The sequence below is a fragment of the Myodes glareolus genome, chromosome 7 (assembly GCF_982192425.1).
Source record: "Myodes glareolus chromosome 7, mMyoGla1.1, whole genome shotgun sequence".
Classification (NCBI taxonomy): domain Eukaryota; kingdom Metazoa; phylum Chordata; class Mammalia; order Rodentia; family Cricetidae; genus Myodes; species Myodes glareolus.
Window position 1 is genome coordinate 5,839,211 of NC_142032.1, and position 27,643 is coordinate 5,866,853.

The window sequence follows — 27,643 nt, forward strand, 5'->3', positions numbered from 1 at the left end:
TGCCTCCACACGAGAGGGACAGTCCCTTAGGACTGAGTGTCCTCAGCAAACTTTAACAAGGCATTTAAATTGTTTTTAGTGTTTTTTTTTCAAAATGATTTCAGGATCTAGCTGGTCTATAAAACTGTAGTACATGTCATAGAGGAAGACATGGACTCAATTAAAAGAATTCTTTAAGGATTCTCGGAGACTATGAGAAGAGAAAATCCTGGCTCTCCCTGGACTTTGAGGTTCTACCCATCACTCTGTCTTCCACTTTGTAGACAACATCTAGAAAGCCCGGCTCAAAGAAATTAAATGAGATAGATAGATAGATAGATAGATAGATAGATAGATAGATAGATAGACAGACAGACAGACAGACAGACAGACAGATAGATAAAAATCCTAGGTAGCCCTTCTTCCTTTAAAAAAAAAATGTTTTTTTTTCCCTGAGGAAAAACATGCCAAGACTTGCCCAGGGTCCTGCAGCAAGTTAGGGGCCAGGCTCCGACAGGGATTCTGGCTCCAGGGGCTGAGCCCGGCACTCTCTGCCTTCTGTCCTGGAATTTAACTTTCAACACACTGAGAAAATCTGTGAAATCCAAACATAATTTCACCAAATCCTAGCACTGCTTCTCCTGAAATTTCACAGAGAAAACACGTTGCTTCTCAGCAGCTTCCAGAGTGCCTGGGCCACAGAGAAACATGTGGGGCCTCATGTTTCAAGGTGGGGGTGGATGAGGTCACAGGGAGGTTCTTGCTAATAAAATCACTTCCAACCCCAACTGACCCACATTTAGAAACCAAGATCCAATTAATCCGACGTTAGTCAAATCGGTGCTACAGCCCAAACATTTGAAAATTCACTCTGGGTTGACTATACCCAGGAAATTCTCCTGCCAGTGAGCAGTCTGAAGCTCATTTCTTTGTATGACAGCATCCACACTCAGGACTCCAGGCCTTCTGGAGCCAGTACGGCAGGCTCTTGGCTGGTGGATTTACTTCAAGGTCCTCAAAGTATATATCATTGTCCAACCCACATAATGTGTTAATAACCAAGAGCTATTACGTTGATTTATTCTAAGTTACTCACTGCAGAAAGGCATATTCTTTGGGGCACCCTTCATCTAGATGTTCAAACCCACCATACTACTACGAAAGTTAATTAATGTGCTGGGTCCACTCTTCCCAACAGAACAGCGGTGCATCAAATGCTCTGATTTTGTCTCCCAGTGAGGACTCTGCAGTCATTGCTAACATTCACACCGCAGACCGACTCCTCCCTGTGGAGAGATGGGCAGAGCGGAGGCAGGTAGGTGGACCCGTGTCCAGTGGTGTGCCTATGGAGAAGCAGTGATCAACTGTATCATCTGTCGGTGCTGGCGATTTCTCCAAGTGGTCAGAATCATGGAAACTTGGCATGGCAGAGCCTTTGTTCATAGACTCCTGCAAAATCAATCGGGAGGCTCCTCCCAGATGCTTGACTGACCCTTAGGACTCACTCCAGCCTTGCTGTCACTCTTAATACAGCTTCAGACTGGTCCATTAGACTCCGTCACCAGCCTCACCCCATGTGGCCCAAAGCTGTTGGAACTTTGTTAATGCGCACTTCTGAAAACAGCCTGTTGATTGCAAAGTGTATCCCCAGAGGAGCATTACAGCCTCAGTTCTAACGCTGCTTCTGCGTTTTTACAATTCTACGACTGGGGTCCTAACCATACAAATTGAACACAGTGTTTCTTTTCTCCTTAAAAATGCATTACTCTGGGCAACATTTACAATTCAAGATGTATTATAATTGAGAAAACATTGTGTTGAAGAGAGTACTTCTGGGTTCCTTGAATCTGCACCGTTTTTTGCTTTTGTGCACGACACAGGTCTGTTAAGAATGACATCAGCCATTAGTGGCTGGTCAGTGGTGGCACAAGACGTTAGTCCCAGCACTTGGGAGGCAGAGGCAGGCCGATCTCTACGAGTTTGAGGCCAGTCTGGTCTACAAAGTGAGTTCCAAGACAGCCAGGTCTGTTACACAGAGAAATCTTGTCTGGGGGTCAGGGGGTGAGGGAAGAATGACGCTAGTCTGGTATTTGCACAGAAGGCCTGTCATTTGCCGAGCTCTCGTGAACAGGAACTCCTAAACACCCAGAGCAGAGATGCAAGGAAAGCGAGTCTATCTCCAGTTAAGAGCTCCTGACCCCTGTACTTTTCCATAACTGCAGCCCCTAAGGGAGGCAATTATAACTTTCCTTAGTTCACAGATAAGCCCACTGGGCAATCAGCAAGTTTCTGAGCTGACACACAGGAGACAGCTAAGTCCAGAACTCCAAAGCAAGCCCACCTCCAAAGTCAGAGCTCTTCTTACTAGACATGGTGGCCCTTCCCCTCTGGAGTCATGGCCAGCCTGTGCTTCACAGGTAAAGGAGCCAAGGTCCCATATTCAGCTTTTACTACGAAAGCCCACAGCTGTGTGAGGAGCCAAGACAATCGTGGGAGCTGTGCAAGTTCAGAGGCAAGAAAAACTTTCAAAAACCTTGGTAAAAACAGTTCTGGGCTGGGGAGGTAGCCCACTGACAAAATCCCCCTGTACCATATACAAAACTTAAGTTCCATTCCCAACCCCCTCCACCCCCAAAGTTATACCAAACAAAGACACACATCAGGTGTTTGGACAAAGCCTTCTCTATAATAGCAAATCTGTGCATTTCCTATCTCAACCCTCAGACCTGCCCAAAAGACTTCCAAACTGCCTGGTTATAATGTGTTCACACATCCAATTAGAAACTACATGCCCCACATTCAAAACAGGCTTTTCTGTTGCTTCCACAGCTGGCTGGAGGTTGCTGCCCTAGCAACTTTACTGAAAACACAGTCTCACACAGGGTTCCAGATGGAGCTGTTGAGTATCAGAGAGTTTGCAGCCATTGGAAACCAGAGCTCTGTCAGGCCTAAGAGACAGGTCAGGGAACCGGGCTGAACTAACTGAACTGAAATTTCCTCTATGTACAATGAGGTGATCTAGCCATCCTTTCCAGGAGGCTTCCCAGTCACACACGTGGACATGGGAAGGCAGACCGCTACATAGATGGGAGGCTGTTTCAAGTCACATTGAATAATGTAATAAACAAGTTTTACTGAGCGTCTGGCTAGACACTGGCACACTTGAGCTGAACAATCTATGAGTTTGCCCCAAGAACAGGAGAAATTTTGGAATGACCAAATATTTTCCCAGGCCCTAGGCCGCTTCATTAACGCTTGCCTTATTTGGGGAGAGAGAAAACCGGCTGAAGGATCGTGGTGGTTTTATGTGCCATGAACTGGCAATGTTTTGGAACAAAAAACAAGTTTTACACAAGGGTACTTACGGCATCATTATCGAATTTTCCAAGCCCAGGACGGTGCCTGCCAGGAAAGCAGGAAAGAACTGGGAACTACACCACCTTCACGACGGCTGAGTTGCAACAAGGGGGCTTTAGAATAAAGCTCAGTTCATGTGCACATTTATGGTAAACTAACCCGCATGCATTTACCTTATAAAAGTGTTACAGGTAGACATACTTATGTAATTTATTTAATGTTCTCTAACATCCATGCTTACTTAGGTTTCATACAATTTATTAAGTTTTCAGTCTGGCCTGCAGAAAGGGGGAAAATAGAAGCAGATGTGAGCCTACTACTTGCAGTTAAATGCTCACTAGCCTCCTGCAAGAAGCAGGACTGGCTGGAAAAATATCTAGGGCCACAACTCAACTGAAAGCCTGCCCTGTCATGGCCCCTCCCTCTCTCTCCCCCAAGGAGGAGGCTTGCCCCTGACAAAAGTTAGACTTCTTGCAGCCAGCCCAAGCCAAAGAACATAAATAGGTAGGTAGGTAGGTAGGTAGGTAGGTAGGTAGGTAGGTAGGTAGTTAAGTAGATAGGTAGATGGATAAATTAATGAATGAATAAAAACCTCAAGTGAAAATTTTGTTGCCTGCCTGGAAACCTACTACCTGTTCCAAAGAGCACAGTCCCTCCGCAAAACGAAAAGGGACCTTCCTAGCCAGCTGCAAGCCTGTATTGATCTTTCCAGGTAGCAATAAGCAGCCTTCCTTCCTCCCAGGAGTGCTCCAGGTTTATCTACTAGATATACCAAGGCTTTATAGGAACCTCCTCCAACCTACCTGGGTGACACAGTCTGCCAGCTCACTCAACAAAAGCCTGCCCCCTCCCACTCTCTGTCCACCTCTCTCATCTTGCCCACACTTGCCTTTCTAGCTGACAGCAAATCTTTCAGCATATTTCCCTTCTCTTAAATAAAAACTCTTTCGCTGACCGTTTCTTAGTTCTTTTTTCTTCTGTTATGTTTTCTCCTCCTGCAGGCCCCTCGGAAGAGGCTCAGAATCAGTGAGGTGAGGAGCTCTCAAGAGAAGTAAGCCAGAAAAGGGGGGGGGGGCGGTGACAGACTGGACAGCTTTGGATACCAGAGCCAAAGTCATACCTTGTCCAACATGGCGTACAGGTTTCATGCTCTCTTCCGCTTCTCTTCCTCACACCCCCAGGCCAGGGTCATTGAGATCCAGTCAACAATGCAGACGTGACTACGAAATCGTCATCACCTCATTGTTTAAGAAGCTAGGAACTGGAGTGGATCTCCAGGGCAGAAGGCTTGGCTGACGAGCATAGGTTCTGGGCTCAGTCCCAGCAGCAGGGTAAAATGGAGGAGGAGGAGGAGGAGGAGGAGGAGGAGGAGGAGGAGGAGGAGGAGGAGGAAGAGGAGGAGGAGGAGGAGATAAACATAAGCAGCAACCAGGCAGAGTTAAGCACATGAAACATAATAGAGACATCTGGAATGCTCTAGCCATTCTGGGGTCTAGGTCGCAAGGCTGGCCCTAGACAGACGGCAGCAACTGCAACCCTACAACAGAGGTCATCTTGTCTGCAAGATGTGTTAAAGCAGGTGGAAGAGCTGCTGGGGTTCAAGCTTGCAGGTCCAGCTTTTCTTCGGTGCTCTGTCTCCACTCCTGGGCAAGAAATTCAGAGTCGCCAATGGATCAACTGCAGACTATACGGACAAACACACTCTATCTGTGTGGGTGCTGATATTTCTCATGAGATATCACACCCGGTTCATCACTCAGCCATTGGCAGTAAAGAGCACAAAACGAAACCCTCCCTTACTTATTAAAGACTCCTAAGCACCCCACAGGCCACAGACCCCAAGGGGATTATAACAAAACCACAAAGCCCTGACCTCCAGGTCATGGTTCAGTTCCTTCCCTGGCTTATACAAACATCAAATGAACTCTTGATTGGGTTGAATATCACCTAGACGTCAAAAACCAAATAATCTGTCCCAGGAAGACTAAACTTTTAAAAGCTGTTATCCACTCGCTACCCTCGCCGCCCCCCCCCCAATAGGGGTGAGGATGGAGGTGATAAGGACAATCAGCAGTCCGTCCAGAAGAGAACACACCTGCCAGGAACGTGGCCAGGAAAATGGTAATTCCTGCTTCCATGGGGTCAATATGAGCCAAAGATTTTAGGGAAAGGTGTACATTAGGTTAAAAGGGGGGGGATCCTTTACTTGTACCTAATATGGACGTGGTAAGACTTAGCCAGGTTCCAAGGAAGTCCATTTGCATGGGAGGTCACCAGTTTCAACAATCTGGGAAAGTGTCAGCATGGGGGGAACAGCCCCCCCACAGTGTTCTCTGGGCTTCCCTCTTGGAAAAGCAACCACTACTATTGCATTTCTCAGTAGTGTCATTTTCATAGAACCTATTTTCTCTGCTGTCACAGAATGTCTCGCCCAAACTATTACCGCCAGGGCAACACTTTAAACTTGTACCCTCCGTGCCCTCCTCCTTCCCTGGCAAAAGTTTAGTAAGCAAACTGTCACCTTTTGTCAGCAACAAGAGACAGCTGTCCACTGTGACAGTGACTGCCTCTTTGCTTCTGAAGCTCTCTCCACTCTGCAGTCACCAAAGCGATTCTTTGAGAACTATCTCCCTGCCTCTTAAGAAGGGACTGGAAAATACGATGACTCTCGAGAGGACACACACCGTCAACTTCTAACTACTGAGCAGCTACCATGTGCGCATGCCAGCTAACAAACTGGGAATTCCCTTTGTCAAGAAAAAGATCAGACTGTAACTGTGCAGTCCCAGGGGAAGATCAATAACCGTCAGGAGGAAAAAGAGAGAGAAAGCAGGCACTTAATTCACCGCCCTTTCATCTCAATGGAAGAGCAAATTTCCAGGGTGACAAGGCCTTCTTTCTCCTCCAAAGTCTTGACCAAGGAGGGATGTGTGAAATATTTACGAGCAGCCTTTCCAGCTAATACCTACAACACGTGTTATAAATGCACTCATTAGTACCTAGACAGCAGAGGGAACCGAGCCTGAAGTTCGCTGAGTCGTGGGAGACACTCATCCACATTATTGACCGACTGCAGTGGGGACACACAAAACCAAGACATGGTCTAGCCGCTGAGCAACTCGCGGGGAAGGATGCCAGGGCATCCACACACAGGACCTCTCAGACCACCTCCCACCCCAGCTGAGAGGGAGAACAGTCCACCAGCTCAGTGAAAGGGCCATATGTGATAAGACCCCGAGCTGGGGAGATGGCTCAGTCCATAAGGACTTGCAACCCAATCATGAAGACATGATTTAAATTCCCCAGAACCCATACCAGGTTAAAAAAAAAAAGATACTGGGGAATCAGAGAGAGGCAGGTTGTTCTCTGGAACTTGCTGACTGGCCTGTCTAAACCAGTTGTCAAGTTCCAGGGTCAGTGAGAAATGTGTCAATACAGAAGGGAGGAAGCTATTGAGGAAGATGCTAGGTGTTGACCTCTGGTCTTCGTATACACACACACACACACACACACACACACACACACACACACACACACTTCAACTGCAGTCACCCTTAGGCAATTCACTGAACTGTCCTCTGAAAGAGGCCATGATCAGAGGTAGTGGGCAGACAAAGGCAAGGTGCGCAATTGAGTTCCTGCACTATAAATTGGGGGTGGGGGGAGGAAGATTTATAATAAAGCTGAACAATGGAGTCCCCAGATCTTGACCCTCTGAGGCTATCGCCATGGAATTGCCAACATGAAGACCTCAGCCTCCTAAATAACTGAGGTAGGATCTTCCCTACACGTGAACTTGGCAAGGGTACACAGCCTCCTCTTCACGCAGTGGCAGGTCACAGCTCACTCTCACAGGGTCGGAGCGGCCACCACTCTGAGCAGAGCCTTGACTATAGGACATGTTCTTCCCAGCAAAGCTCTTCCCTGTATATTTTGGGCTCTGTGATCACACAGTGTACCAATTTACACTTCCGCATCTAGAAACATGGTCTTCTGGGAAAAACATGCTCTCTTCAGTGTGGCCAGGGAGTTCTGCCATAGCTTGTAATTTTGGCGAAGGAAGTGACTTCCTGTCTGACAGGAAGCAGATGCCAAAGCTCACTTTAGCTGCCTGCAAAATTCTTGCGGAAAAGTTAAACAGAGAGAAAGCCTCAAGTTCCCCTCGAGAGAAGCCAGCCCTTTAACAGGCAGAGGCCAACTCTTCCAAGATGGCCAACCTCTCCCCTGACCCCTATTTATTAAAATGAGTTTATCTAACAAACAACCGGAGTGCACTCTGTCCTAAAGAAGTAAGTCTGGTCTCTGCTGTGGAAACAACAGCTCTTTCAAAGCTTCTGAGGACATAATTACCAGTTGAGTTTTGAACTTTGCCCAGATAAAGGCCGATACAGCGGGCTGTGCTGTTTGCTCCTCTAATCAACCAAGTTCAAGTGTGAATAGAACGCTGGCCTCCCTTTGTGCCTCCAGCTCCCTTGAAGACAAAGTTACTTTTCTCTCTTTCTGAAGCACTAAGTATATTTTTATAAGGGAAGCTCTAGTTTTGTTTCTCTAAATTCCAATCGCTTGAATTTTCTGGGGTGGGGGTGAGGGTGGGGACTAAGTCTACTGGTGCAGCTTTCAGGAAGAATAAACACTAGCAAAATTTACCAGCTGACTTGTTATCAGAAACCCTGCTTCCTTCCCTCCACTCCAGCCTCATGCCCAGGGAGCAGCTACCTACAGGCAGTGATCTCTAAAAAGCTTATGGTGCGCCAAGCTAACACAGACTTAAGAAACAATACCAGGCTATCGCAGGGCCTCCAGGGCGTGCCCAGCACAGAGGTGAATAGCACGCAGTACATAAAGCACTCTGTTGTTTTATCACTGACTGACATTTTCAATCTTTTTTTTTTAATGTTGTTTTCTGTTTTTTCCTTTTTCCTCTCTCCAAGCAGTTTCTCAGTCAGCCTCGGGCAGTAAACAGTTAATCTCCCTCTCTCCCCTGCTGCCTTGAAAAGCAGAGGAACAATTGAGACATTGTCCAGTGAACAAGACTCCCAGGGACGACATTTTTGTTTATGTCCCAGTTCTCACACCGTCAGTTTCCACTGGGCACGTTAAAGCCTGACCCGCAGTAACACGGAGCTCTGCCAGCTGAAAGAGCTCCGCTTGGCTTATTTTAAAGCTTTGGAGTCTGTTTTTGATTCAAACCCCAAACTTCTCCTCCCCAGCACCCCGCCTTTTACCCCAGAAAGTTGCCTCCTAACTCTGACACTGTTGCAATTCTTTCTTGGAATCCTTTGCCAAGAAAAGTAACAAAATATTTTTGAATACCAATGTTTGTATGGTTTGGTCAAAAAGGGGTGGGGGTAGGTGGGCGGGAGGGAGGAGAAGTCCCGACAAGTGGCCCAGGGTGTTTTTATGGACTCTCAAATGTGTACAGGAGAGTAGGTACCCAATGACCTCACATTCAAACTAGCAGGGAGAAAACGCCTCAGAATCCACAGCTGCCTCCAAAACACCCAAACTTTAGGCTCAAAGAACAACATCATCCACCCAGTCCAGGCTACGGCCTGAGGTACTCCTCAGACCACAGCCCAAAGATCCCCCACCACCATCCTTAAAGGACATGGGCAAAGGCAGGGGTGATTTCTGCAGGTTTGGCCTGCTCAGACATTCTGTCTATGAAAACCTACTTAGCTCTAAGCCTGCTTCCCGCCTGGGGAATGGACAGCACACGCTTTCACTCCTGCGCAGCTTAGGGAATGCAGGGCGGTCCCGTCACGCTGCACATAGACACTCTTTCCCACTAGCCCAGAGTCACCTAGAGGAAGGTGCACAGGAGTGTGTATACACACAGGAGCACAGAGGTGCTCTCGCACGGGCACACACGGTGGACACACACACAGGTGTATAAACACATACACAGGTGCATACACAGTTCTGCCACAAACAGTGGGCACGCGACACAGGTGCATACACAGACACACAGAGAGGTGGATATAAGCAGGCAGTCACACAAGCGCACACGGGTGTCCACACACACATGCACACATGAGGTGTGTGTGCACGCACACATATGCAGAGTTTCTCACAGGAAATAAGACTCCTCACAACCTGAAAGCCTCATGTATCCCAAGTCCCTCAATCTTCTCCTTATTCAAATCAGAGACACGGAAGCCCAAAGATGGGGCTCAGGGCACCACAGCAAAAAAGCCCATGTTGCCTCAGTGACTCTACCCAAACTGTACAAAGCCACAGTGCCCACAAGCCCTGTCACCTTTCTCCTCACCCACTCCAAGCCCAGGTCTGGCTATCTCCCCATCGTGCGCTTTGTGCCCGGATGAAGCGTTCACACCCCCTTTCATCCCTACTGGAACAGGCCTCCCCAGACCGTTTCAGCCACCCCTCCCAGCTCCTGCCATCGGGTGGTAACAGTTTTACAGCATATTTGAATGTAACAAACCATTCCCTTCCTTTTCAAAGGAGGAGGCCCCGCAAGCAGCCCTGAGTTATCATTATCCAACCCTAATCAAAATACAGACCCCTCCCCAGTCAAAGGGAAGATGGTAACAGTTACAGCCACCACCTTCCCCCAGTTCTGAGGCCCTGATGACCCAGGGAAAGGCAGGGGAGCTGGGAACTTCTTGGCAGGATGACTGGCACTACTGGTGCCCACATGCAGGGGAGCATCTGGGTCCTGCAAAGTTCAGACCCGGCTTATGAATTTGCTCCTTAGGAAAGTCCCAGGCCCAGCTTCCTCTGCCCCACTGCCCAGCTTAACTTCCCAGGAGTGTCAATCCTCACCCAATCCCAGCTGAAAGACGGCCCAGCAAACAAGACCTGGGCTCCTACCACACGAACACAGCCAAACTCTGAACCTCTAGCCCTGAAAAGGTCACCTCCTTCCCCTGGATGTCAGTTTCACCATCTGTGAGATGGGAGCAACACTAACAGCCGAGCTTCACAGTGGGGATGCTGTCTCGCACAGAGCCTGCCACACGCTGCGAATTGTCAAAATAGCATTTCTGTTTTATTGTTTATTAATTTATCCATTTGATTTATGTTATTTCTTGGGTTGCTATCTGGGTGTCTGTACCCTCCCATCTCACGCCTGCCTCCAGCAGGATGAAAAGTGTCGGGATTCTTCTGATACACTTTCAAACCCACGTGTCAGGGGGGTGTTCCATTAGGGCTGGGGGGCACGTGTCAGGGGGCACCCCACTAGTGTCGGGGGAGGAGAAGGAACAACCGTAACAATTATCTAGCTCTTCCCTTCAGACACCCAGTGTCTGCCTTCCTCCACCACCCCCTCAACGCCCAGCCTGCAGGTAGTCTTCCTCAGCGACAGAAGGGGGCAAGGGTAAAGAGGAAGGCTGACCCTGGAAGGAACAGGCTGGGGGCTTAGAGCAGAAGTCATGCCATTCCTGGTCACTGTGCCCTCAAATGTTTCCTAGATGGCAGAGCTAGGGAGACGGGGGAAACCTGGACCCCAGGAAGAAGCTCTAGCCTGCTCGCCAGGCGTTCCCCTCTTGCCTGCCCACCCGAAGAGACAAATGAATCATGTCAGACCCAAAGCCATGTGAAAAGGACACGCTGTAAAAGGCCCATACTCCAGCTCTTTCCATTTATTAATTATGCTATGGATTAGGATCAAAGTAGAAGAAATCTTGGTGTACTTGAAATAAATGGCTTTTGTGGTTACCTAAATCCTCGGAGTCCCCTGGAATGTAATTCCTTAGGCAAAAACAGCTTCCCAGACTTCTTGACTCCCCCCTCCACACGCGCGCGCACACACACACACACACCAATAATTCAGGGAGGTTGATGACTCTGCATCAGACCTGCATGATGTAATTATTTGGGTTTTTATTTAATGTTTTAGTTGCATGAAATAAGGACCTCTTCCTCTTGGACTGCCCTTCCTGCTCGGGGCTCTGAGCTTCTGTTGCTGAACCTCGGCGTCTCAAGCCCTTCCCTTCTCCATCCTGTGCTCCACCTTATCCCTCTTTTCTTTCCAATTAGATCCAAATCAAAAATAACACTGAAGGCCAGTGGTATGACTCAGCGGGAAAGGGGGCATGATGCCCGAGGCCCTGAGTTCAGTGCCTGGAATCCACTCGTGGTAGAAAAGAGGAACTGAGCCCTGCTTGTTATCCACCTCTGCACGCAGGCGCTCTCACACTAAATATATAAATAATCAAACGATGTTTTTAAGTTAATGACCTAGAACACTTGAGGTAACCTCAGCAGCACTCGGGAAGCAGAGGCAGGCAGATTTCTGCGAGTTCAAGGCCAGCCTGGTCTACAACCATGCAAGTCAGTGTTACATGACTCAAAATTTAAAAGTGAGTGATCATGACTCAAAAATTAAAAAAAATTAAGAACTTAGAAAAATGACAGGACTCTGACTCCAAGTTAATCATTGTGAAGGGGATGTGGCTGCATGCAGGACTTGTGATCAAGAGACTCTGATCTGAACCCTGGCTCTGCCCCTCACCACATAACAATCTAACCTCTTTAGATCCTGGGTTTCTTAGCTCCAAAATGGGAATATGAGCACTTACTTCAACTGGAGCTGTAGGAAAGACTGATCAAGTCAAACAGAACACTTCTGCCTCAGTGCTGGGGCTTACACCTCATCAATACATGGTAGCATTACCTACTGTCCCTGCACTGTTGAATCCCCAGACACACTTCTGCATTCCGACTGATTCCTTGGCTTAGATGCCTAAGAAAGGTGACTTTTGCAGTTATAGCTGAGGGAGCAGAGGTGCGATCGAACCTGAGTTCCTGAGGCTGAGGAGATGCCAATCCACAAAGCACAAGGACCCAAGTTCAGTTCTTGGACTCCACATTCGAAAAGCTGGATGTGTGGAAGATGCTTATAATCCTACCATTGGAGACATAGACAGGCAGACTCCAGGTAGTCGGTGGCTAGCTAGCCACCAGGGCAAGTTCAAGGCCAATGAGAAACTATGGTGTAAACATAAAGAGGGAGGAGGGCAGAAGGGCAGGGGAGAAGGAGGAGAGAGGAGAATGACAATATATAAAGTATCCTCTGTCCTCCACACACATGAACACACATGTCCATGGACACACACGCATAGGCACACATGTGGACATGCATGTAAACAACAGAGTTCGTGAAGCATTTGCCAAATCTGGAGCTACAGTCTGGAGGTATAAAATGAAAACACAGAAGATACTGATGTGTTCAGATGCACTAAAATTTAAAATTTGCTTTTTTTTTTTTTTAAAAAAGTCCATTTTACAAAGTTCAGTAACAACGTGGAATAGGGAAAAGTATTTCTATCTCTAACCATCTTGCCTCCAACTTCTATACAGGGCTTCTGTACATCAACATGGAGAATTACTGAATTCTTTTCAATAAAGAAAGGAGTAAATTGAGTGTACTAATAAATATACAATATGATACACAAGCTCAGAGGTCAAAGAAGCACAGATTAGATATCACCGCATAAGGAAAAGCAAACATTAGTAAAAGGGGGGTTGTTGCATTGGAAGCAGGGGCACTCACTGTCTTATCCTAAAGCGTCTAGCAATCCAGGTTTAAACCAAACCCCAGAAAGAAAGATGCTCTCTTTGTTCCTCTACATTGCCACAAGCCCTCAGAAAGGCCTGCTAACTGCCACACAGCTGCCCAAAGACTGTCACTGCAGCACAATTCGTAATCTTAAGAGACAGTAAGCAGGGGCTGGAGAGGTGGCTTAAGAGCCTCCCAAATCTTGGGAGTTAAGAGTACTTGATGCTCTTGCAGGACTGGGGTTCAGTTCCCAGTACTCACAAGGCAGCTCACACACTCTGTAACTCCAGTTCCATGGGATCTGATGCCCTCTTCTGGCCTCCAAGGGCACCAGTCACTAATGTGATAAAGAAACTTAAATACGGACACTTACGCACACAATTCTTTAAGACAAAATAAGCAAAAAGACTGGAAGTAGGCTAAAGAGGCACCAATACAGCTTAAGAAAACTAGGATTGTAGCCTTATGGTAGAATACGTAATAGCTGTGAAATGAAAAAAACTCAAATGTAAAGCATGAGTGAAATTCAAATATAGTAGCTATTTAAAAAAAAAGAGAGAGAATTTTGCATAACTCCTGAAATAGGAAACCGCTAACATTGATTACACTACACCATAGGTTTGACACACAAGGGCAGCTGTACAAGCACCTACACTGAACTACATAGACTCTGAAGTTTGACAAAGTGATTGTTTAGGAATGAGGACTGGACTTAGAACAACAGACATCTCTCTGGCTTTGTTCATTCTTTTTAATTGTGTGTCCGTAGTGTGTCTGCATCTAAGTGTGTGTATGTGAATGCAGGTTTTAATTATGTGTAGGTGTATATGTGTGCATGCGAGTATGTGTTTCTCAGGTGCCTGCCTGCTGAGATCAGATGTGTTGAATCTCCTGGAGCTGGAGTTACAGATGATTGTGAGCTACCTGACGTGGGTGCTGGAAATTAAACTCAGGTTCTCTGGAAGAGCAGACTTAACCACTGAACTACTTCTGCAGTCCCTGGTTTTGTTATTTTTAAAATAACAGGTTTCATACAAAGAGATGACTAGTGATTGCTACTTTATGTGGCTGTTGCTACACTATCCCTGGTCCTTTTCTGTATGCTGCTGTTAGTCTGTTTGCAGTTTTAAAGAGTTAGGGAGTAATCTATGTCACCTGTCCTAGAGAACAGAAGAAACAGAGAAACAACACCCACTCAAAACTGGGGTCCCATCTTCAGCTACCCAACTTTGATAGGAGACCAAGCAAGCATACTCTATGGAGGATTCAAGGATGGACCAGGAAGTAAACCTCTCAGTTCCACATGGTTTATAATCTGAGAAAAACACTCAACAAAAACTGCTGTCACAGATTCGCCAAATTGTCCACTTGTAACCTGCCCACAAGTCTGTAGGCTTCGGCCCACATGGTGAATAGGAGTATAATTAGGGACGAACTGAAGGCTCATAAGTTCACAAAGTCTCATTTCCTCAACACATCACAGAGGAACAATCTGCTTCCAACAGGGTTTAAGGTCCTAAAACAGAAAGACAGACACAAGTGTGAGACGGTGTCCAGAGATCTGCCCTTCCTTTGCCTACAGAGGCCATAGCTCCATAGTCCACCTGTCAGAACTCAGACTCCCGTTGTGTGGCCTTCCTGACACTGTCCTCCTAACTGAGTCTCCTGTTTCCTTATCCCCAAAACAGGAGTGGCAACAGTTAGTTCCTAAGGGCTTTATGAGGGTAAACCTGGTAAGAGAAAAGTGCCTGGGTCTGGCCAAACGTCCAGTGGACATCCAGCAAGACAGAGCCCGTGCATCTTCTCCAGGTGCCGGTTCAACTATCGAAACGCAGCCATGGACTGGAGATGGCCCAGTGTGTTAAGTGCTTGCTGCATAAGCAAGAGAACGTGAGGTTCATCCCCAGAACCCAAATAGAAAGCCAGGTGAGCTGGGCGGTGGTGGAGCATGCCTCTAATCCCAGTGCTGGGGGCCAGAAACAGGAAGATCCTCAGGGCTCACTGGCCAGCCAACCTAGCTCAATCATCAAGTGCCAAGCCAAGTGAAAGTGAGAGACCCTAGCTCAAAAAGAAAGGGGGGGCATCATAAGGAAGAACCCCCCTCACCCCTCTGCAAGGTTGGTCTCTGGTTTCTACACACATGTATACACACAAAATGTGAGCTTGCTACCAGGAGAACTATTAACATGTAAATTCTGGGATTAAGTCTAATAGTAAAAGAAAAAACAGGACCAGGAAAGAGTCTGAGAGGACATTGCTCTGTCCTGTGACTTTGTGCAGTCTTGTAGTAACTTTGGCCCTGAGATGAACATGACCAAAAGTTCGGCAAACCTCTCAATTCGTTTTCTGTTCTGAATTTTGATATACAGCCTTGGGTCTGGAAGGATCCGAACCTTGCCAACTGAAAACCTGTAGAGGAAATTTCACACAGACAGCAGAAGGCTTCGCCAAGTCCAGCCCTGCTGGCCTCTCTGCCTAGCATTAGCCACCCCACAGCCCAAGCCCATCTCTCCAGGCCAATGGCTGCCCTGCCTCTCCCTCACAAATGTCCTCTGCCACTCACTTATTCCACACGAAAGTCCAAATGCACACTCGCTCTCAGGCCAGGCTTTAAATCGTGCACTCAAACTTCGCGAACGGTTGCTGACTTGAGGCCTGAGCTAGAGCCTCACACGTGATAAACGTATATTGTGGTAAATCCATCAAACCAAGAATCATCACATCTGCACAAAACAGCAAAATGGATCCAGAAAACACTTGCATTATAGAAAGAAAAAGAAAACTACTTTCCAAACTAAATGTCCAGGCTGCATGAGAAGTCGGCACCCTCTTTAGAAATACCATATTGTGGCTTGGTTTGGTTTTATCATGGCCCATGTAACTGAAGGGTGGGAAGAACTGAGACTTGTGCCAATCGCTCCTGACTGCAGAGCCATAGCCAGCTCCTAACCCTAACTTCATTTCCTGGTGCATCTTCATCTCTGGTTCTGATGAAAACGTGTCCCCTTTCCCATCTGACCTGGATATCTTTAACTGTCAATTTGACACAGCCTAGGGTCATCTAGGAGGAGATCAGTTGAGAAATGGCCTAGATCAGATTGCCCTGTGGCTGGGTTAGGGATTGTCTTAATTGTTAATTGATGAGAGAGAGAGTATGTGTGTCTAGTCCAAAGTAGGCAGGCGGGCCTAAACTGCCTTATAAGCTAGCTTCCCAGCCAGCCAGCAGACAACATCCTCCATAGTTCCTGCAAGTCCCTGCTTTGAGTGCCTGCCTTAACTTCTCTCGGTGGTGGGCTGAGGTCTGGAAATAGGGAAGCAGAGGCAGGCGGATCTCTGAGAGTTCAAGGTCAGCCTGGTCTACACAGTGAGTGCAAGACAGCGGAGGGCTATAGAGAGAGAGCCTGTTTCAGAAACTCAAAAACGATTTGCCATGACATTTCTGTGGGCATTTACAGGTAGCGAGCTGAGTTTCTGACATTCTCCAAAAGGCACTGATACTGCACCGAACCCGATGCTATCCTTTGCTCTCCTGCTTCACCCCAGGTAGATCCAAAGCCATTCACATGCCCTAGACCTGAGAATCCTGACATCCGGGGCCTCAGAATCGCTGTGCAGTGCAGACAGATACTACCGGGCTAGCAGGGACAAACAGGGTCTGAGAACAACAGTCTGCCTGTTTTGCATCTGTATCACCCTTTGTACAACGTGATGTTTTCATGAAAAATGGACACAGTCTCCAAAAGATAGAAAAGTAGTCACAATAAGTGAAAGAGAAACAACAGAAATCCCCACTGGCCACCCATTATCTGTGATAAGAAAACAATGTTTCTAAAATATGCAAGTAAATGTCACCAAGAAACAAAAGAAAAGAATTTTCTGGCAACCATGAATATGCCAGAGAAGAAAAGTCTGAGGATCTAAAAATATAAAATCAGGAATTTCATGAAAATACCTAAAGTTCATTTTTAAAATTCCCCATGACCACAGGAACAAATCCCAGAAACTCCTCTACCCATACAAGCCTCCCTTAGGAGTTGCTCGAGGGGATGTGGGGCCCAATTTGTCTTCTTCCTACAGGGACTCTGAGACCAGCTCAAAGCACCTGTCCTTGGAGAGGCAGGTGTGCTCTGCACCTGAGGGCTTCTCTGTGCAATAGTGGAAGACCTGGTCCATGACCCAGAACTTTTACAGAGAGAAATAAAACTAAAAATTAAAAAAAAAAAGATGACATCATAGGCTTAAAGGCTTGAATACTATCAGAACCGAGTTGGCCATAAAGCAACAAAAAACCACTAGCTAAGGCGTTGGCTCCCTGGGATAATCCAGGCCAAGAGCTGGCTACGTAGAATTAAATTGTGTTGTCCGCTCATTCTCCCTGCACCCATTTTTTAGCCCTCTGCAAATGGCGGCCTTCCATTTCAGGGTCAGGGGCATGTGCACACCACGGTCACTATGTGCCTACGTGAGTACAGGCCACAGGTTTAGGCTGTCTGTATAAAAATGCACAAACCTGCATTACCTGTCTGCCCCCATCCAACCTCGAGTCCATCAGCCAGACCGGGAAGGGCAGGGCAAGGGTGGCCTACCACAGTGAGGAGGGAAGCGGCACTGTTATTAGGAAGAATGGCGATGTAGAGCCGACAGGTGACCTCAGCACCAATGCAGAGAGACAGGTGACCTCAGCACCAATGCAGAGAGACAGGTGGCCTCAGCACCAAATTCATTTTAAGGTCTCAGTGCCCAGGCTGGAAGGACAGCATAGCCCCCATGCGCTGTTCGCCAAGACTATGCAGGCCAAGCACTTTGCAGAAATAGGGTGGGAAAGGCCCAAAGGAAAGCCCTGGAAATGCACTTGCCTAGAGCATCCGCATGAAGTGGCTGCTCCCAGTCTAGTGCCCATCCTGGCCTGTGACAACATTATGCAGTTCTTCCACATCACCCCTCACTGTGCTGTGGGGAAGAGAGCTGCTACCATGTCCCAGATAAACTATTGGAGAAGGCTGAAGATGTAGCTCAGGAAGTTTGGCTACCATGCAAGAAGCCCCGGGTTCGATCCCCAGGACCACACAAACCAGAGATGGCTGAGCGCACCTGTAATCTCAGCACTTGGGATTTGCAGGCAGCAGGATCAGATGTCCAAGGTCTCCTGGGCTACACAATGAGTTTGAGGCCAAACATGAGCTGCATGAAACTCTGTCTCAAAACAAAACACTATTTTTGTTCCTGAGTTCCAACAAGGTTTCCCAGGAAACCTAGCGATGTCCTCAGTTCATTATGAGGTATGTTTGTTTATCCATGCATTTTATTTCTGTCCCTATGCCCATCAAGGCCAGCTTCTTCCTTGAGTAGCGAAAGTCTCGGAAAAAAAAAAAAAACACTCCATAGACAGCCTCTCTTAACCCTGGGCTGGGCCTAACATCAAAAGCCACAGAAAGTGAACGAGGCAGATGTAGATAAGGGAGAGAACCCACCCCATCTCTGGAGAGCTCCGATGGACCAGGCCCGAGGCTGCGCTGGGCTCTACCTTCCTTCTTCTTCCTCAGCCTGCTTACCCACTTACTGTCTTCTTTATCCTCAAACTCAGTGAATACAAACGGAAAGAGAGAGGGCAGCAGGAAGCCTGCACCTTCATTGCTCTGAGACCCACGGAGACCCCCATCTCAATCTCATTAAACAGCCTCAGTGATACACTTAATCACTGCCCAGAGCCACCCGCTCTGTGCTCTGCAGGGCTGGCTGGAAAACATATTGCGTCACGCTGTCTGGAGCTGCTTAGTGGCGACTTGAGATTGCAAGAGCCTGCAGCTGGATGGAGAAGAAGCTTCGGGGTGAGGCAGGGCTCGCGGATGCACACCATCAGGGGTGTGTGGCTCCCACTGAGGGAGCTGCAACAAGGACATTGCTCATATTGTCACACAGACCTCTTGTGCCCAGGCTGCAAAAAGCATGATGGGTGTCCGGACTTAACCGGCCTGGGGCTGTCAATTCTGAGTCCTTGATTCTCAGAACCAACCTTATAGCCACTGGCAGAGACAAGGGTCTGTTTAGAGCTGCTCTGGGCCTTTTTCCTAAGATGATATTTAGGCCAGATTTTCAGAAGTATATTATGGGGTGTATATAAGGTTTTCAAAAGCCATCATAAGTGTAGAAACAACTACTGGGATTCAAGGATGTATGGGGGAAAGTAACAAATGTGGGAGGGAAGGACAGAGCCACATCCAAGTGAGAGACGACCATTTCCCATCAATAACCAAGCCCTAGGTATCACATTTGAGCACCCATAATTAAATGACAGAAGCCCCACGCCCTGACTTTTGGAGCTTTCCTGCAGCCATGTTCACGGAAGTCCTTCCACAGCAATGGGACACGCTCGGCCGTGAACTAGAGTGTATAAGGATGGATTCTCAAGTTCCTGACCAAGCCCTGCCCCATATCACAACCCCAAAATACGTCTCTCCAAAAACATGCTACCACATCGGGTAAAGAGAGAGCAGACACATTCAGAAGCTGTGTGGTAACCGGGATACTGCGAACACTCTGGGCATGATGAAGTCACACTGGGTCCAAACCAAATTAGCTCCAGTTCTTTACCAGAAACTGGTTTTCTGCTTAATTAACAGCACCGCGGTGGGAGGGGAGGAAGCCACATGCAGAGAAATGGACCATGGGGCTCCTTGGCTTCAAGAAACTTACAGTCTGGTTGGAGAAATAAGCAGGCCCCAAGCAGAGTAATCAGCTAGGCAAGAAGCAGCAAGCAGAATGGATGGGTGCCGAAAGAATACTTTCTTATATACTGGAAAGATAAACACGGCCCAAAACACGAGCTGAGCTCTAAGACCCGTGTTAATTTAAAACAGGCTCCTGTGTTCAGTAAACAGAGCAGGTGCGGAAACCAAATCAGCTTCACAAAGAGGGTCCCCATCTTGTCCCTGTATGCTAAGTAGACGTCGGTAGAGAAGCACCCCCTCTTCTACAAAAAGGTCTGAAGCCTCCTGCAGAGCAAAGGCCCAGAGAGAGACCCAGAGCTTGCTAAACCTATTTTAAGAGAGAATCTTTTTTCCCAGTAACCTTATTAAACACTCTGAGAAACAAATGTCAGGAAACACTAGCTAGCCAGGATCTGCCAGAGACACTTCCCCAAAGCACACCAGGACCCAGTTCGGAGAGATGGCAGAGAGCCAAGCCAGGCTGCCAGCCCTCCCCCATTTACTGTGGGTATATCTTTGACACCCGAGCCAATGGCCTCTCTGAAAAGTGGGTGTGTCTGCCCAACAGTCCAATCCAGAGGTCTGACCAAGCTCACACAGGGCAAGTGAATACCCTCCACCCACTAAGATGACTCTGCCCACTGAGATGAAGCCTCTAAAAACAAGATTGCAACTAAATGCTTGTCCCAGCACACACCTGTAACCCTAGATCTCCAGAGGTGGAGAATTGAAAGTTTGAGGACAGCCTGGGCTACATAGTAACATCCTGTCTCAACAAGGGAAGGAAAAAAAATGAAAGAAATACGTACATGAAAAAACTAATTAACAGAGATTATCAGTACACTCAGGGCCTCTGAAATAGCCCTGCAAAAACTGAGCACGCTGGGGGTGGAGAGCAGAATCAGCAAATGTCCTGTGTGAACTAGCTAAGAAGACAGACTAACGTGAACTAGCTAAGAAGACTAACATGAGCTAGCTAAGAAGACGACTAACATGAACTAGCTAAGAAGACTAACGTGAACTAACTAAGAAGACTAACGTGAACTAGCTAAGACTAACTGAGACCCAGTGAAGGCACAGCACAGGCGCTGACTGTGAAGCCTGGAAAGGTGAAGCCTTATCGCTTCAGTTCTGGGGCAAGGGGAGCTAGGGGTCCAGCTTTCCAGGGAAACACAAACCTCTCCCTTTGTATTGCGCCCCCCCCCAGAAGAATTAAACCATTCTGACTATGGAAATCTGACACCGAGTCTCCGGAGCTGTGGTGGCACCTGCAGAAAGGAGACCTCTTGGGAAGATAATTCATGGCTATGTACCTCAAGAGCAATTCTTAAAACTCTGTTCCTTATCTAAATTCTTCCTCCAAATCTATCCCAAAAGGAAAGATCCAGGGGAGGACACAGACGCATGAACACCGTCGCCATAAGGGACCTAATGAAAGCAGAAACAAAACATGAAGAACAATATGACATCGATCTTATAACTCAGGGCAAAATCACACTAGGGGCTCGCATGGGTCATTAAAAGCCTTAAAGACTGTAAGGACATGGAGAAGTACTTACTGACTTTAGTAATTTTTGTTATAAATAAATACAAAGCTGGAGTCATTTAACCTGGGAGCTACAGAATGTTAAAGAGAAATATTAACATAGTCAGAAGAAAAAAACCTAAAAGAAAACAAATTATCTCTGAGAAGTGGGGCTATCGGTGGTTTTCCAACTGTCTACAATAGGCACAAAATCTATGAAAAAAGAAGCTACGTTTATTTAAAAATTCATATCATATGGCTGGAGCAATGTCTCAGCAGTTAAAAGCACAGGTTGCGCTTCCAGAGGACCTGGGTTCAACCTCCAGCACCCACACGGAAGCTCACAACTGTCTGTAACTCCAGTCCCGAGGGATCCAGTACCCTCACACAGACACGCGTGCAGGTGAAACACCAATGCACATGAAATGGGAACAAATGGCTTTATTCTCCCTTGAGGTAGAATGGTTTGTAATTAAAATACTAGCAATTTCCGTTCTTAAATAGTCGGGTTTGTCAGTCCCCAGTGATAAGAGTAAGAGATAAACAGGGAAATTCTAAGGAAGAAACGTTGTTCTTGGGGTCAGGATAACAGCATCTTCGCAACAAGGAGCCAGTGCTTCCGCGAGAGGCATTCTGGTGCACAGTGAGGACTGCACTCCCACAGGGGCCAGGCGGTCCCAAAACAAACAGCTAAACAGTCTCCTTTAGGATGCTGCCTTCCCATGCCAGATTCTCTAGGGCAAGAGCCAACTACCAAAGAGCAGTGGAGCTACAACACAGAGGCAACGGGAGGCATGAGATGGGATTCTTTGCCCCTTAAACCTTGATTCTACTCTGAAGGAAGGGGTTACCACAGAGGTTAAACAATCCTTTATGACACCAGTTCTGCCACCACGGTGGGCAGCTCCCACACCAGAACCCAAAACTCAAGAACGTTAGAGATTCATTAAGGACCTAAGGATGATTTAGCCATTTGACCTGGAACTCCACCATGACCCCAGCCCAGCATGCACTTTGGGGACTTGGCCACACCTGTTCTTCAGAGCGCTGCGACTCCATCTGTGGCTTCTTTTCCCTCCAAAAGAAAGTCTGGGAGTCTAGTTCTCTGCGCTAACTGTCCTCATAAAAATCACAAGGCAGTGTGCAGTGTTAATGGCTTGCTTAATAGACAAAACAGACATGCTCAGTACGGCCTTGTCTGTGAAAGGGGACGGTTCTGACTCAGCTGTTACCAGGAAACACAGACCGGGTGTTCTAGAAAGCCTGGCTGAGTCACGGATAAGTGGATTAAATAAATAACAACAAAGGTAGATACATACTTAGCAGAGGGGATGAAGACAGTCCACAGGAGGGTAGGGAGGCTCGGTATAGGTTCTCGCTCCTCACCTAAAAGCCACCATTCTCCACAGAAACAATTACACATATATCCTGTCCTTCATGGTGCCAAGGAGTCCTTTGCAATAGCTACACTCTCCACCACAAGAAGCCACATATCTCAGACACTGGAAACTGGCACAGAGGGAGTGGGGGCTCCCACTGGCGTGCTCACTGACAGTTTGGGAAGTAGCATGTCCAGAATGTTCTAGAACCCATCTACTCAGCTTCTCTCAGCTGTCTACTCAGGGCTAGGAAGATGGGGTGCTGGGGCCCAGGGGCATTGTTCCATCCCCTAACTCCCACCCCGAGTGAAACCGAGTCCTCCTGTGAACACAACTCCTCGGTAGAAGGCTGGAACATCTAAAATGAACTCAGAGCATCACCCAGCACAATCCTCTGGAGCATCATTGGGATTATTGATTGCCACTGGTGTCGTTTTCCTCAATGTCTGGAAGGCTTCTTCCCACACAGCGAACAAGCGCAATATATTTGCAGCAGCAGTGAAGGAATCCATGATTGAATCAACAGAAGCACGATCTCTCAACAAAAAACCCAAAGAGCTCTTCTATCCCAAACCTGCTTCACCCAGAGAATGGCATTCTCCGGCCACGTACCCCTTCCTGGTTCCTTCGGTTTCATACAACTCTGTCCCTGCCCACCATCCCCAGGCCCTGCCGTGTAACACAATCACCAAACCCTGTGTGATTCGCCTTATAGATTTGATGGCACAGTACCAAGGTCTCTACCTTAGCCAGGCTGTCTCTGTTTCTCTCTGCATCTACTCTTTCCTGTAGAAGCTACACACACTTTTCCTTCTGCCTAGCATGGTCTCCTATTCTCACCGTCTCTACAGTTTCATACACAATCTTCCATAAATCTCCCAAATCCAAGTTTTAACACTTCTAGCTTCTGTCAGCTTATAAGAAATGTACAAATATATGGCTTATTATGGGCTATTTCCACCCATGTACACTGTAGACAGCCTTAGAAGCTGGACCCTGCGAATTCATTCTCTCTTCTGTCATTCCTTTAATACACACCCACACAGACAAAGACATTTAGAATCTTCGAGACTCACCATTTTGAAACACCCAGTTAAGGTGACAATTGTCGTCATAAGCCTAGCATGCCACAGAATGCGAGAAGTCACCCCTCCTATTCCACTGGACCATTTAACCATCTTAAATGTCCAGGAGCGTAATCCCCACCAACTTCCCAGTCACAGCCGGGGTTCCCTGGTCATGCCTGCAGGGGTCCTGTAATCTTTCTAGGTACACTCCACAATGTTTTTCCAGCTTTGGCATCTTTCTACCACAGAGCCTCCTGGCATTTAGTTGATCCCCGTAAACATGGGAACATTAAAAAAAAATTAGGTTTCACACATATTTAGCTACAAAGAGAATGGTCTTGAGGTCATTTTTTAATTAACAAGGAGTAGGTCCTCCTAGATTCTGTAGAAACAAAAGCTCCCAGTTCCTTGGGCCCTGTGTCCCTTGGAAATGTCAGCGCAGAGGGCAGAGGCCCTGTGTGAAGTCCTACTGGCAATGTTGCATTTTGCAAGATTTCCATTTGCCATCAACATTTAAGCAATTAAAAAAAAAATGTGTATCACCACTGTCTGGCAGGCTTTCTTCCTGGGATTCAGCCTGCTCTCCCATCCCACTCTTGGATGCTCATTACACAACAAAACACCCAAGACAGAGAGACAGGAAGAATCCACCCCAAGGTAAAACTCCACGCTGACTTCAAAAGGAAACCCCCGAGATAAAATTGTAAAAACTTTTGAAGCCTTTTTACTGGGTTGTAAGACACATGCTAGACCAAAATACCACCATTTTGGGTCTAGAATCTTTTTTTTTTCTTTTCTGGGTACAAAGAAAGTTAAATGAAGGTCTTTGTATAGCAAAGGCACTGGGGGTGGTACCCGGGGAGCACGTCCTAACCCCACCGCTTACCAGGAGCTGGAGGCAATCTGTACAAGCCTTGCCTGAGACACTACCACCCAGCAGAGGCCTGCACTTCCTCCTTCGACTTGTGAGAGGGGAAAAAAAGAATTAGAATATAAATTTCAGAAATGCCAGAGAAAGCAAAATGGAACAAATGAGAAAATGGAATTGGAGAGAGGAGGGTCTTAGAATGGGCTTCTTGGCATTTCTGAGGTTTTACAAAGTCAGGCTTGGGTGGTGGGACAGAGTGGGTATGGGGAAGACGGAGCAAGGACTGATTCCTTGCAGGAATGATGAGTTTTCGGGCAGCCAAACAAGGAAATGATTTCTTTTCTTCTCAGAACACAGATTGGGAATCATCAGGGTATAACAAACAAGATGCTGCAAAAAATGCATGGGATATTTGTGTGTGTGGGGGGGTCAGCTTAAACATTCTTGGATAGGACTAGATTGTGGCTCAGTAACAAAATGTTTGCTTAGTCTGAGCAAAGCCTCCGGTTCTAACCCCAGTACCAGGCAATGGATGAATGAACACACATTGTTAGGTGTGGGGACACACCTGTGTCCTAACATAAACATTCATTCCACACATTAACTTTTTAAGGTTGTTTATTAATTATTATTACTACATTAGCGTGTGTGCTGTGTGAGTAATGTGTCTACATGTGCCCATCATGGCCAGAAGCTGGTATCAGACCTCCTGGAACTAGAGTTTCAGGCAACTGTGAGTCGCCTAATGTGGGTTCTGGAGGACCAGTTCTGGTCCTCTGTTAGATCAGTAAATGAAAGCTCTTAACTGCTGAGCCATCTCTCCAGCCCCCCACACATCAACTTCATTTGGCATGGAAACCTCCCACCACATGGGGGGAAAATAACTCAACCAGATTAATACATTCGGGAAAAATACTTGAAATTCCCAGGTGAGGATTCCCTTCCAGGTGGAGGCTCTGGGGAAAGCAGGTTCCTGAGCAATCTGATAGTCACGACCTCAAGGGAGTGACAAGGAGCCCCAACACTTCCCTGTTTGTACAGCGAAACATCAGAAGTCGTTTGGAAACAGCTCGGCCCACGAGTTACAATAATCCAGATTTCAGAGAAATTGGGAAACAGTCCGTAGAAGGCTATTTTGAAACGCGTCTGGTTCTGTGCTATGATATGACAACATTGTGTCTAACAGGACGGAAACCAGAGGGTGAAGAGGAAAGCTGACATTCGTGACCAAATCCAAACACAAACACAAACCCCTCCGGCCACCGTGAAGCCATACAGAAACCCAAATGATGCATGAGCCACACTGCAGAAAGCTCTCTGGGCTGACTCAGCCACTGCGCCCACTGTGGTGTGGGTGGTTTAGGCTGACACACAGCTCCGTATCCAGTGAGAAGATAATTAAGCATTTTCCAAATGTGGTCTCCTTTTGACCAAACTTAGCACTTTTCCCTTCTCCTCAGCTCCCAGGGACACCTTTTAACCTCCACCAGATGACTAATCCCCAGGTCCCTAAGGGCACAGCAGCCAGCAAACAAGGCTATGTGACCACGGCCAACCTTAAAGGTGACGTGGGTACTCCCAAGTGGTGGACATATGGTACATGTGCCTTCTAGAAAACAGTAGAGGAAAAGGAGCCTCAGTTTCCCCTCTGAGTTCCTTGCCAAGATTCACACTGGTTCTGCAAAGATGCTTCCCCACCATCTACAGACTGTCCATTTCCACACAAGGAAATAAGACTCTGATGATCCCCGCTGCAGCAGCTGTTCTTACCGGATTTAAGCAGGACAGCAAGAGGGAACAGATGTGACCACTCACACTTGGATGAGGGTCTTGCTCAGTGCTGCTATGGCCTATGATCCTTCACTACCAGAGTTGTGAGCACTCTGAACTGGGGTAGGCTTGCAGAGGCAGCTCCCTTGTCTGCAGGTAAAATGTGGGGAAACTTCTAGGGAGAGCTTCCAAGGGGAGGGAAATCAATTCCAAAGTCTGGGCAGATGCTGGGGGAATGCATCGGCTTAGGAAACCATAAACCCTACCAGCATCACATGCTTGGATCCCATAACCATGTGTGAAGTTTTGTTTCTTGTTTTTTTTTTTTAACATGGCATTTGATGTTCCAGAGAAACCTGAATCAGCACCCACACTGGCAGCTTCTTCACCCCTTACTCTTGTCAGTTGCTGATGGCCAGCCAGCTTACAGTCAACGAAAGAGCCGGCCGCGAGCCTTGCTCTCACCTCTCACAAAAGAGAATGTACCAGAAGGTCCCAAAAAGGCACAAAGAGCTGGATCCAGCCTTTGCCCGAGCTTCTACGTCTGTGTGACATTGGGCAGTTCACTTAAGGCATCTCTGGGCCTCAGTTTCCTCTCCTGACATCAGATTGGGCCTAAAGCTATCTAAGGCTATCACCTCCAGCTCTCATTGTGACATCCCAGGAACATGCAGAAGTGCCAGCATTCATTTGACTGCGGGGCTGGACGAGGGAAGACTTACAGTAAATGTCAGCCTTCTTCCCCATGCCTTATTTAGACCATGAGAAGTTAAGACATTTCCAATCAAGGTTCCAAATGCGGTTTTACAGAAATAAATTATGCTCTGATATACACACATACAACTGAGGCCTAACTCATTAAATAATATATAATCAATTAGACCAAGCTACCAAATCAGGAGGTGGCCTGAAATTTGACAAAATGCATCTTAAGGCTTTTCTACTCTAAATCATTTCGTAATATTTTAGAGAGTCTGAGTAATACAGAAGCCAAACAGACTAATGGGTAACACTTGTGATAGCGTAAATAAAAAATGCATGAATTATCTCCTGCTTTGCATAATTCTACCTGTCATGAATTCATTATAAAAATATGTCTTTCATTAATTATTTCAAATGTCTGAGGTCCAGCTCATGATATAAATATATAGAAGGAAATAGATATTCTAACAAGGCTGAGCTACCTTCTCGGGAGGCTAATTTATTGACTTTCATAGCCTACGATATGCCAGGAAAGTGCATTAAAAATATATGTTGACACACACTTGATGCTGTAGTCTGAGCAAAAACAAATGTTTTCTGTGTGAGCCCACATGCTTTCAAAGCTGTGGGTACACGGATTAAGTTTAATTTGGGCCTTTCTAAGTTCATTTCTACTCTAGGCAGCTCAGATCACTTGTCAATCTTCATGTAGAGTGTTACTCTCTAGTACGTATCAAGATAAATGGGGTGGGTGGAAAATTTC

The 27,643-nt window shown here is 47.0% G+C and overlaps 1 protein-coding gene across 47 annotated transcripts in view; it reads right to left on the reverse strand.

Annotated features, from left to right (window-relative positions):
- Tcf7l2 (transcription factor 7 like 2) overlaps positions 1-27,643 on the reverse strand; it is a 190,313-nt gene that overhangs the window by 86,512 nt on the left and 76,158 nt on the right. The window lies entirely within an intron of this gene.